At 40.8% G+C, this 12707-nt stretch overlaps 1 long non-coding RNA gene across 1 annotated transcript in view; it reads right to left on the bottom strand.

The window, feature by feature from the left end:
* LOC129785598 (uncharacterized) overlaps positions 1-8947 on the bottom strand; it is a 73026-nt gene extending 64079 nt beyond the window's left edge. Inside the window, exon 1 of the long non-coding RNA XR_008749727.1 lies at positions 8765-8947. This is a non-coding gene — a long non-coding RNA (uncharacterized LOC129785598). The remainder of the gene's footprint in view (positions 1-8764) is intronic.
* Positions 8948-12707: the final 3760 nt, after the last annotated feature.

Genomic DNA, 12707 nt, shown 5'->3' with positions numbered 1-12707 from the left:
TTGAATATTAAGCTCATAAATAAAATTAAAGATGACATCTTATTGCATGATAAACCAAATGGAGGTGATGCAGAATGTGGAGGTGTGTTTGAAAGAAACTGATCCAACACAAGAAGCAGCATTGAAAGGCTCAGTGTATCTCCAAACATCCTTTAAAATTAAAAAAAAAAAAAAAACAACCAACAAACCAAACCAAAAAGTTTGAACTCAGTTCCTACAGAAACTTTCACCGTGTATAAAGCCTGCAGACCTTCCCAGACAGAAAGAATGATAGTCCTCACAAAATAACTAAAAAAAAAAATATTTTAAAAATTGTAGATAAAATGCCACAGCCTCGGTTTGCTTAAGTGTACACCTGTCTTCTTACCCCAGTATAGCTGCATAGTATTATTTTATTTATACAAATTTGTGCAGAGGAAAGTGGGGCCAGGTCCTGGCTCAGCTCAGGATCTCCAGCCATTCCTGCTGACACGGCTGAGCCTCCATGCCCCTCATCGACTTATTGTTTTTTATTGTCCAGTAGTGCCATTTCTAGATTTCTGAAACAAGCTGAGATGGGGTCCCAGGTTTATGGCACATCACACAACACAGCGCTCAGCTGTCATGAGGAACAGGAACATCAGAAGAGAGAGAACTGTATGGCTAAAAACTACTAAACTGCAGCAAAGCTTCAATGATCTTTTCTCCTTTTTTTTTTTTTTTTTTTTTTTTTTTTTTTTTTTACGCTCTACCAAGAGACTTGTGAAAAAATAAGAGTTACTGAAAGACCAGAAAAGGTTGAAGGACTTGAAGCTTTGTGGCAAAACCTTTTTCATTGAACTCCAGAACAAGGACAATCACCACCTCCTGTGTAAAGCTAGAAAAACCTATAGTCACTCCGAAGCATTTCAGTGACATTTATTTCGCTAGTAAGAAATTTATTCCACGGTTGATTGTGAGTAGCAGCCAGTAGATAATGGTTGCTCCAGACTATCTGCTGATAAATCAGAATAATGTCAGAAGAAAAGCAAGCCCCCGTGGGTGAGCTCCGCTCACATGATAACCATGACGCAGGCAAGGCTGTACTTGTGGGAAACCCCACATCCTTTGGTACCTTTTAATTACCGATTAGGTTTGACCGTATTACTAATGACATGCCTAGGATTTGTTTGGTGGTACAAAGAGACAGAACTGCATTTGTTTGTGTGTTTCAGCTAAATTTCTCATTCAACAAAAAGCACCAAATCCCATTCACTGGAAGCAGGGTTAGCGTCTAACACCAGAAACGTAACAGTTAAGTTAAACTCCAGCAGTTCTTCAAAGGTGTTTGAAGAGAGCAGCCGTGGTGGCTGTGAAACGAAGCAATACACGGGAGGAAGGGGGAGCCTGCACAAAGGTTTGGTTTCACTTGCAAATTTGCAGGATTATTGATGTCCTCGGCTCGGCGTACTGGAGGCAGAGGGCTGCCAACAGCCACGTTTGATGGGCAAGGGGAGTAATGAATTTCTTATCACAGAGAGACGTTATTTCTTGGATCTAATCTTCACTGATATTGGCAGAGAATTTTCATAGCCTCTTCATCTACACATACTGAAGTCATAGTTTTAAAATAATACAGAAAGATTTATTTTTATTAGAAGCTGTGAGGCAGGTTGTTGGCTCCAGTGTGCCCAGTGATGGACACCCAGGAAAGGTGGAGTTCAGAGCCAAACCTCAGCGATGATATCCCATGCAGATGATCTTAAATACCTCCTACGAGGCACAGAAAGGCACGAGGCTAAAAATCTTGTGCTAAATAAATATGTCATCTCATCTGCAGTGAGCATGAAATGCTAGCCTGACTACTGCACACTTTAATACATATCAAGGTGCGTAGGAGGTTTCGGTGCAATAATTTTCAAAGTGCTGATATCAAGCGTGTTTTTCAGGAAAAAAACTCCCCCCCTTTATTTGTCAAAACACAGCCAGGGCTGAAAGACACTGCAAGGGGATTTGAAGGGTTAAATACTTGTTTCTGCTCAAATGTGTTGCAAAGGCATTTGAAGTGACTGCTGCATGAAAGGAATGGAGGTGGTCTTTTTTTTTTTATTGAGAGTTGTTAAAACTAAAAATTCCCATATACTCTCACTTCCCTTTAGAGGTCTACAGGGGTTGGCTTATTCCTCTGCTTTGATATGCAAATGGGCAGCTTGCTTTCCTGCAGGGGACACTGGACTGGGTCCAAGGAACACAGAGATGTCATCCTGTCAGGAGAGCAGCCCGGCTGCCTCGAATGGTCCTTGGGCAGCACCGAGCGCCAAGCTTGCGTTTTGGCTTAAAAATAAAATACCTTTGTTAATGGGTTTTCCTTCCTATACAAATGTTTATATTTTTACCCTCCTGGTCATCGCTGCTGGCCAATCATGAGAACACGGCAGTTTAGCCATCCCTTTTCGGGCAGAGCGTTACCAAACTCGTGTTCCGCTTTTGACGGTACTGTTTATGATGCCCTTTGTTTACGTCGTAGAATACAGGTTATTTAAGCAGCACCTAAACCCTTCGGCTGCAATGAACAGGCATATTTTATAGAAATGCGATACATCTATTTCTACTGGGCAGTTTTCTCATTACTGTTCTATCAGGCCCGTTTTGCAGGGAAGGTAAAGAGACAAGTACATTTCAGTTTCCATCTGCTGGCCCCTTTAAGTTCCACTCTTTCTCACTTTCTTGTTTTTCTGCCTTTTCTTTTCACTGACATAATGGAGTACCTATAAAAAAGATTAAATGGCACCATAAAGTTTTATTAATGCCTTACATCATTGATATCTTCTCTGTATTGATAGTTTCACTTCCATTATTGCTACTTAGGCATTTAATTAGTGATTCATACAGTATGTTGTAAACTACAGTATTAGCGTTAACCATCTATATAAAAGCCTCCATTATGTAAAAACTCTTCCCCATATCATAATTGGAGTATAGTTATCCACTTTAACTGACTTGAATTAGATTATTATAGATTAATTTATAAAAAGTTACTTGTAAAGGACATTGAAGATCATGGAATATTAAGAGTGGAACTTCATTACAATAAAATGGACTTCAAGAACAATGGCACCAAGTTTTATATAAATCCATTACAATCCTCTAGTAATATGAACAATAACTGTTTCATCTGGCAGCTCAGTGATACTTAAGGATGGAAAGACAGACAGTTAAAAGAATGAGGTGTGCAGAATTAAAGAGGTGATGTGCACTTAAACCCTGGATAAAGCAGCAGAGGGCAAATTGGGAAATTTGCTCTTTGCAGATGGAAGTTGGGTAAGGGCGTAAGATGCAACATAGATGTCTAACATGGAAGAAGCTCATGGAAAACCGTATTATTCAGAGCACAAAGCCTAAATACTACAAATAAGATTAATATGAACTCTAAGGAAAACATAGATCCAAAGGAAGTTATTCCATATTCATGTCACAGTAAAAAATAATAGAATTTGGGCCACCTCCCCACAAAAAACGTTCACATTATCTGCCTTCTCTCTGCTATCAGCATCTATGTTATTCCACTTGACCCATGAAATTACTTGGTACTGAGCACAACTTTGCTGAACTGGTAAATTTGTATCCAGTAAAGGAAATATGGAGCTTAGGCCACAGTTTGGCCCTGGTGTAAGGGAAGAAGTCGAAGCTCCTGTAAAAGGGGTTTTCCCACACGTAACCTCTGCTTGCCATTGTACCACTTCTAGCAAGCAGAAGGACACAGAAGCTCTTTTTATGCCCCAGTTCTGTGCTTTGCCCTTTACATCCAAGCCACCCACTTTTTGCCAAAGCCAAGAGATGAACAAATACCAGACTGCTCTGTGCTCCTGACAGATCCCCCTTACTATGGGATTTCTCAGAAAATTGTCTCTATTGGCTTTACAGAGGCTTGGTACCATCAAACATAGCTGAAGGATTTCAGCGGGCTCTGCAGTTTTTGTGCCTGCATTTAACTGCAATCAGTCCAGGCTTTGGAACGTGCAGAGTCATTTTTCCTCTGCAGTTTTGTCCTTTTCAGAACAATATTACTTTTTCTGCCAGATAACAGGAACAGTAACATTCTCTCAGATTTCCCAAGTTAATTTGTATGCGGTTGAGTATTTGCTTGCCTTCCAAAAAGAGGGCCCTCCCCACCTTTCAGCTGTAACAGACATGGTGTGTCACGAGTTGGCAGGACCGCGCTTGCCTCCCGTCCCTGAACAGCCGTGCTACATTTCATCTGGGAGGCAGGACCTCCGGCAATCATTTCACCAAGTTAATCAAACAGCCTATCTAGCCGTACTACCACCTGTCGGGTACTATTTCACAGGCAGTAACACTGGGAATAGTGCAGTAACAGTGAGGCTAATAATGTTTAGAAACTGCACAGAGCTAGAAAATACCTACGCAGAGCTACAGGGTGATGAACTGCTCACCCCAAGGGCAAGCTCAGGAGAACATCTCATGGTGGCACAAGCACAAAACCCATATATCTGCATAAGAGGTCCTCAACTAGTCTCTGACACGTGCCATTTCTGTTGCTCATCTGTTGAACACTGTTCTCGTCTTTCTCTGATTTTGCCGCATGTACGGCTTCTGCTTCCTTCAGGGTTTTTGAGCTCTTACCCATAATTTGCTTCAGATCTTTTAGATTCCCTCTGAAGAGTCCAATTCATCTGCTGAAATTAAATCCTCTACATTTTCTCCTCTTTCTGACTGTTGCCCCTTTACACACCCAGGGGTGAAGCTGTCAGTCAGTAGGAAATTTGTTTCAGGCTGTAACTTGGCCTGAATGGACCAAGAGATACTAACAAACTTGCTTCGAAACTCTGCGCTGATTTCCCATATAATACAGAGTCAGATCAGGGCCTTGGACTATAGCTTTTATCTGGCTTTGGGCCATCATGCACTAAAAAAAAAATATATTTATACATAAAGGACACCCAATGACTACTCCTTTCCCTGGCACAGTGAGACTCTCTAGGCCGGTGTCCGTGGGGGACACAACTTCCTTGGGAGCCGCTTCAGATGACAGGTCACGGATGAAAGCTCTGAGAAAGAAATTAAAATACAGAACTCTGCACTTTACAGTCAAAGTACCAGATACATATCTTCCTCAACATCAACCTGTAGCACCATGCACAAATAGAAAAACCCACCAGGTCAGACCTCTGGGGCGTATGCACAGCTCTCACCGTAGGAGCCACATTAGAGAAACAAAACCTGCAGTATGTAGGGTGTTGGTTACAGGGGTTAATGCACAGCTGGAACAGGACCAAACCCAGCGCTAACAAGGGCAGGGAAGGGAAGGGACTGGGCTGGAAGAGCATTAGTTACTTCAGGCTACTCCGGAGCTATAATTAACAACGTACTGTGTTCCACTGCTGATTTTCCTGCCCAACAGCCTCCTTTCTCCTCCTGCCTTTTAGCTGGGCTAACTAAAGGCATTTCCATTGCATCTCATTTTTCTTAAGCTGTTTTAAGCCACACTTTTTTCCATCTCTGACACATCTCAGAAAACAAAGTTCTGTTTTTATGAAACTAATCTGAAATTCATTCCCACTCCCAGCTCCCTCTTTGCTCTGTATTTCCGTTTCCCATCCTTCAGCTTATTCGAAAGCATATATTTTTTTAAAATAAATAAAAAAAGATATCTGAGTGCAGTACAAAGAAAACAATCCAGCTCTGACTGCCCATACTATTTCTGCAGTCTCTCTCTCTGGCCATAAATTTTGTAGGAGAGCAATAGAATGCAAAACACATTAGCAGTAACACGCTGAAATCCCTGTGCTACAGGGTAAATAGGAAATGCAACAGCACATTTACAATTTTGGCCAGCAAAGTACCAGCACTATTCATTGATCTCATTAAAGACCAATCTACATTCAGGGAAGAATAAGATTGATGAGCTGTTAGACTCTTTAAACACAAAAAAGTTACCAGCTACATGCATGTGTAAACAGCCCGGAGAGAGGCAGGAGAGCTCCTCTGCCCCTCAGCCGGGTGGCAGCAATCCCGCGGTGACAGAAGCGTAGCCCCCGTCATTGCGAGACCTGGATGCGAATCTGCTCTGCCACTTTAGGATAACCAAAGCACAGACACTTAAATTTAATTTACCCTGGAAATTTAATCCTTCATTTAATTCTTACTTTACCAGAAAAGAAAGAGAGGAGAAAAATACTTTTATTTAAATGCCTCTCTCTTCTGTCACTAAGCACAAACAGGTCTAAACTGCAGCATCTTCCCTCACGCAGATTTCAACTCTAAGGTTATGGATACCTCTTCCTAGGGACCTGAATCTTTATCCCAGGTCTGCCACAGCCTTCACTCCCTTTGGAAAATTATTTTTGTCTCTCTGTCCCTAAGTTTCCCCAACTGAAAAATGGGAATGAGAATACTTGCACAGCTTTGGAGACCAGAAATGTAAAGCACTCCATTGGTGCAAGGTATTACTGTGTTGATGATGATGAAATAAGCTTTCATACATTGCTAAATTATTCAAGAACATCCACCACAGTTTCACCCCTGGCAATCCCAGAATGCATCTCAGTGCCATTACTCTGCAGGGAACAGCAGTGTTGAGTAAATGACTATGAAACTCATATATTAACCTCACTTGGTGGCTGGAATATTCATTTCTTTTTGAGTCATTTTAAGCAAGAAAAGAAAATCTTCGCTCTTAGAAATCATCTTTAGCTGACACATTAAGGAGCAGAGCTGAACAAATAATTTCCAGTGAATAATGTGATGAATTTATTTTCCTTTTCTCTGTCCCTAAGCAGACTGGGATTTCCTCAAATGTATTTGTTATTCAAATGTATTCAACAACTATCCTTTGCAGCGTTTTTCTTCTGTGTTTATTGTGCCTGAATGTGCACAGTATCCTTCTTGCCTTTTGCTTTCAGTTGTGGTGTTTGGTTTGGAGTTTTTGGGGGGTATGTGGTGGGGGGTTGCTTTCATCAAGCATCCAAGTGTATTTAAGGGATGAGAAAACACCAGATTTGCAATGTCTTTGTAACAGGTACCGTTATGATGTACGACGGACGTGCACACCTATGGCAAACACCCTGCCCAGACCTACAGTTGGCGTATTAATATTAACCAGGGTGGTTTTGGGGAATCTGCAGTGCCCTCGGCGGCTGGCATATAAAGGAGCCGGTGAGACACGATGTACGCTAAACATGCTGTTCATGAGCTGTTACTCACATATAATCTAACATGCAGCATTTCAGCAGAGCCCTGCAACTTCAACCACTAAAGCACAGACTCTGTGACAGAAGGAGAGGAACTGCTGAGTATTTTTTTTTTCGCAGTTTGGCCAGCCTCTTAATGTGTTAAGAGAGATGTCTTGTCAAGGATATTTTCAGTTTTGTAGTTTTCTTTATTCCAAGCTCCAGGGTTGGCACGTTTCAGAGCCATCCTAATGTATTAGCAAAGATATGGCCTTGGCTGTTATCCTTAACTCTACCATAAACCTGGCACAGGGCACTTTTTTTTTTCCTGGTATAAGTTTTCCTCTATAAGAGGTAAGATATATCACTTTTTGAGAGATCTTTCAAGACCCCCCGCCCCAGGTATTACCGTCATTTATAGATATGGAGTTAGCTAAAGGAAAGAGACTTCCCGGCAATGAGTGCCCAGAGATGTATTTCTCAGGTTCAGTGAGTAAATCAAAGCTGTAGCTTGTACACTCGTACTTAAAACAAAGTCTGAGCACATACTGCACACATTAGCTGGCTTTAGTACCCTCTGACATTTCCCACGGTGGTTCCTCTCTGTACCCAGAGGTACCCGAGCACAGTCTTACATATTTTTTACCACGGGTTTGCTACTGAAGAGACTGGCTATACAAAGGGAAATAAACCAGGTAATCAATAAGCCGGGGTTGTGATATATTAACAGGCACTCCCAAACATTAGCAGAGAATTACCCATTATCAGATTAATAAGCAAAGACCAACAAAAGGAAGAAAATGCTGTTGGTGCTCGTAAAGCAGTGCTGGTTTTCCAACAGCTTCCTTCAAAATAAGGCAGCCACGTTTCAATGTAAACTTAGACTTCACTTCTTACAGAATTCTTCTTCTGCCTTTTAATTAAATCAGCAGAGTCTCAAGAGCCACCCCTACCAGAACCGCTCAGTGGCCAAAATTGCCTCTTTGGCAACCGAAATTGAAATAATATCGTTATTTCAGTTAAATAATTAAATTTCAGGCTGGCCCGTGCTCATTGCAGCCTCCCTTCTCCCAATGCTGCAGGCAAGGCCAGACCTGGTGCCAATGACAGCTGGTGGCAACTGCAGCGGGTGCTGGGTCTGGTCCCGCACAAACAAGCGCTCCATAAAAGCTATGCCATTTGATTTCTCTGCTCGACCCTCCTTTCCTTCCATTTCTTTAAAGTTGTGTGCCACCAGTCACATTTAACAACATTTCTTATGGCTTTCATCAACGCGCTGACTGTGAAGCGGCCATCCAGGATTATTGGGGGGTCAGAACTGGCGCTGTTGCCATGTGCCCCATCCTTACTGAGAGCCCAACGCCCACACGAGCAGCCTTATGGAATATAGTTTTTATACAGATTTTTGAAATCTTTTTCCTTATTGAAATAAACAGAAACTTGTGATTCCTTTCTGTCTTTCTTCCCAGTCTCCACATCCCCGAAAGCCCGGGGAGTGGGAAGGAAGTGTTTCTTTCAGTGAAATACTTGTTTCCCCTGGCTTTTGCGTTCTTAAAATAAGAATATTGTTTCATATTCCTCCAAATGTGTTCTCCCTTCCCCAGCTCTCCCCTTACCTTCTCTTCCTCCCTTCTCTTGATGACTATTTTCTTTCTTCCTCACTGTTTTTCTTTCTTCTCGTCTTCTCCTAGCTCTGCTCCTCTTGTTTCACCATCTGGTTCTGTTCTCCTTATCGGTCTCCTTCCCTCTGCCGCAACCCACATTTTCCCCTGCTTGCACCTTCCCCATCTTTGTTTCTCCTTGCCTTTCCACTCGCTCCTTTCCTGTCCTATGTCCCCCAAGGTTTCAAAGTGAAACACAGCCAGGGCCAGTTTCCCTTCCTGCCGGCTGCTAATTGAGCATTTCATGAATTCTCACTTCTGGTGGTGGCTTTGCAACTTTCTAGCTCGCTGTTAAAGAAGATGGGGATGGCACTGGCAAATGCACTACTGAAAAGCCAAACCAGCCTCAGCCAAAAAATTATCCTGGAGGATGAAAGTCACAGTTCCCACTGTTGTGGTTTTTGGTTTTTTGGGGTTTTTTGTTGGGGTTTTTTTTATTGTTTAACACTTGCTTTTTTTTTAATTTCTTTACCATTTTCTGTGTTTCTTGAAGACACGAGTTGGACTTTAATATACAGTTAAACAAATCTTATCGTGAACCTTTATACATATTCAATGCTGAAGCAACAAGTAACTAAATTGGTAGCCTTTTTGTTTTCTTATCGTACGAATCTATTCCTGAATGCTAACAAGCAGGTCTTTATATACTTCGTCCACTTGATAATAGACTAATAATCTTATCATGATGTTTTCCTGAACTTGAACTAGGTGTACAAAGTTAAAGCTGGAAATATGGGAAATTACTAAATTATATAACATTGCAGAGATATTAGAAGGAATTTCTTATATTTTGCAGCGAAATATTGCCAATTATTGTAGCTGTCAATTTAACAATAGGCTTATTCACTATGGTGTTTGATTAATGTGAAATTATTCAGTTGGCTACCTTGTAGTTGGCCTATTTTTGTGTCCAATTAGTATGCTAATAATGGTAATTATGTTCTATACTGCATGTCTCATCACCTAGAGGGTTTTTAAAATGATAAAATAATGAGAATAAACAAGCTGATGCTGACATTCACTGGGCCATTCTAATTACTTACTGAGAGCACACTAGGGAATCAACACTCAACCAAAGAAAATGATTCTTGCTTACTTTGTTAAAACTACTCTTTTCAAAGAGCATTAATAGTTTGCTGCTGTTTTCTTTATTACAAGGGACTGCACTATTTTCCCTTTTATTTGCCCTGTTAATATACAGTACCAGGAAAAAGAAGAAAAAAAAAGATAATCAAATTATGTTTGACTGAAGTGATAACTGTTTGCAGGGGGTGTCAGAAAAAACAAATAACTGTAATTGCTGAATTATACACCTTTGTAATGGCTACCATTTATTTCTTCACTGCATGATAAACATACCATCACCTTTCTCACCAAGAGAAAGTGGCATTTTTTCAGCGGGCTGGTATTGCCATGTGCTGGAAACATGCCAACCGCATCCCCCAGGGTGAGCGTCCCTTGCAGCCGCTGCCAGCACCCGTACTCGCAGCCACTCTGCAACGCGGGGTCTGGGCTCCCCCTCCTCCCATCCTCTTCCCCACACCTACAGACCCCTCAGGGGTTGGTTTGTGTTTTGGTTTTTTTTGAACATTGGAGGTTTGTAAAGATTATGCCCTAACAAAACCTATTTTCTAATGAAAGCTTTCACAATGCGTAAGGGGCATTATCATCAGCAACACATAGTAGCACGTACACTGGTTTGTACTAGCAGCCAGTTTTAAAACAATGCCTGGCACCCATCTATAAGCATGCAGACACCAGAAACATACACACAGGGTTTGAAAAAAACATGTCTTTTTCAGTCCTCCCGTACTCAGCAGTAACAGTATGTCTACTCACTGGCTGCATCAGAGGAGTTCACTGAGGACAGGACCTGGAGACAGCTGTTGCATTAACACCAGAGTAAAGAGTCAGGATTTTCCAGTTTCAGCACAAAGAAAACCAGAGTTGGATACAGAGGGTAAAACTGAGCAGAGCATGTGGGAATTCTGAATCCTTTATATATCCGTTCAGGATTGATGTTTAGCATCAATGTTATTTTACTTTTTTTAAGAATGAAAAGTTGGGTGATAACTTTTTTTTTCTTTATAAAATTAATTTGAAAAGTTACTATCCCAGGTATACAAGTGAAGCTGTATGAGAACTTAGGGTAGTCAGAAGAAGGCAAAGAAGATGCAGAACGGAGGCAGGCAGACAGACACCGATTGGTCAGGTTTGCCTTAATCCTCAAATTAATTGATTGTGCAGAAGATGGATGCCAAAAGACCTCCAAGGTTTGGAACGCAGGCTGCCTCAGGAAGCCCATTTAAAACTACAAGCTGTGATTAAAAAGGTTGTTTGAATGTAAATCCTTACAAAGACCATATAAAGAAAAAAATTAACAACATTGTAAGTTTATATGGATGTCAATATTTTACTCCACATACTAGTAAGCTTTAAGACAATCCATCATAAAGCCAAGCTGGGGTGATGGCTGTAAATGCTGTTTGCCGACACAGAGCAGGGGCTGGTTTCAATAAAGGATGTAATGTGTAACATGTTAACAGGGACTCATTTGTGCACCCTGTATTGGTTACTCCTTTGCTGTCATTTTGAATTATGTCTCAATATATCTTACTTGTTAAAGTAACTAACCACCGGCAAACAAAAAGTTAGGGTAAACTGGGAAAAATAGTGGGAAATGATGGAGAGATAAGGTATTCCAAAATACTTATACTTTGCAAGATATCAGAGATACGTCCAGCTCAGAACTAGAGTTGTAGTGCTAAACAGAAAATCTCTGGATGTGCCTGCTCTCCCTCCCCACCTCCTCCCGCACCGGCAGGAAAATTACACCCTTGTCTCATTGAATATGAGCTTATTTTTTTAAATTTTTTTTGTGAATAATCTCCAGTGTTTATTTTCCACCCCACTGTACCGGTATTTATGCAGAACGGCTGTATGCAGCCCCAATTGTGTTTGAAGAGTCACAGGAACATTTTGAGTTGCTGTTTGAATTCTGCAGCATTCTTACAGATGTAGGAAATCTTCCTGACAGTTGCTAACTATTTTGGCCATGATTTTTTATTTTGGAATGGCAAGCTAATGAAGAAAAGAGAAACTGCAAATTTATTTGAAATCAGTGAATCAGTGGTTATATTTGTGCCTTTTGTCCTTTAGGGAGATTACCAGCAGTATTTATGCCACCACCGCTAAAGAATTATCACTTTAATCAGTTCTTGAGAGAGAGAAATTCAGAGCGACAGCTTCACTCTGAGGTATGTTGAAAGTGTTTAGCGTAGAGTTTAAGAGTCACCAATGCCTAAGATAAATGCAGCAGCCTCAGTGACAAATATATTCTATAATTTTAAACTGTTTTAAAAAGCAAGACTGACTGAGCACAAAGGCAATTTTAAAGTGAAAGCCCGTAGCGCAGGAGCTAATAATTAACTGCTGTACAAAGGTGATGTGGATTAACTCATCTGTAAATCCTGTAACTTTTAGTAAGAGAAGAATTGTTATAAATGACAAATTGCACCAAGCTGCATATACCTCCTACTTGACAACAACCTCAGTAATTAATATCTCACAGTAAATTCTAGGGTGATATCTTTGATTTAGCATGCAATTTAACGCAACATACATCATTAGCTTTGTGAGCTTTTGCCAAATTAAACAGCCACTAGGAAACACAAATAAGTACATTCAAGTAATAATAAATATACATATGTGCATTTGTATATAATGCTTATAGATATGTACAGTACTTATATAAACAGTCCTACAGTATGCACATCTTCAGGGAGAGAAGACCCTAAGAAAGGAAAATCCTGCTCCCAACTTGTTAAAATCTCCAGGTTTCACTGGAAAGGTGAACTATTATTGAGCTGTAGGCATACTGAATTATATTGTTCGATAT

This window comes from Falco peregrinus, chromosome 13 (assembly GCF_023634155.1).
Source record: "Falco peregrinus isolate bFalPer1 chromosome 13, bFalPer1.pri, whole genome shotgun sequence".
In the NCBI taxonomy this organism is placed as follows: Eukaryota; Metazoa; Chordata; class Aves; order Falconiformes; family Falconidae; genus Falco; species Falco peregrinus.
Note: the sequence above shows the minus strand (reverse complement) of the source record. Positions and strands in the feature narration are given on the sequence as shown.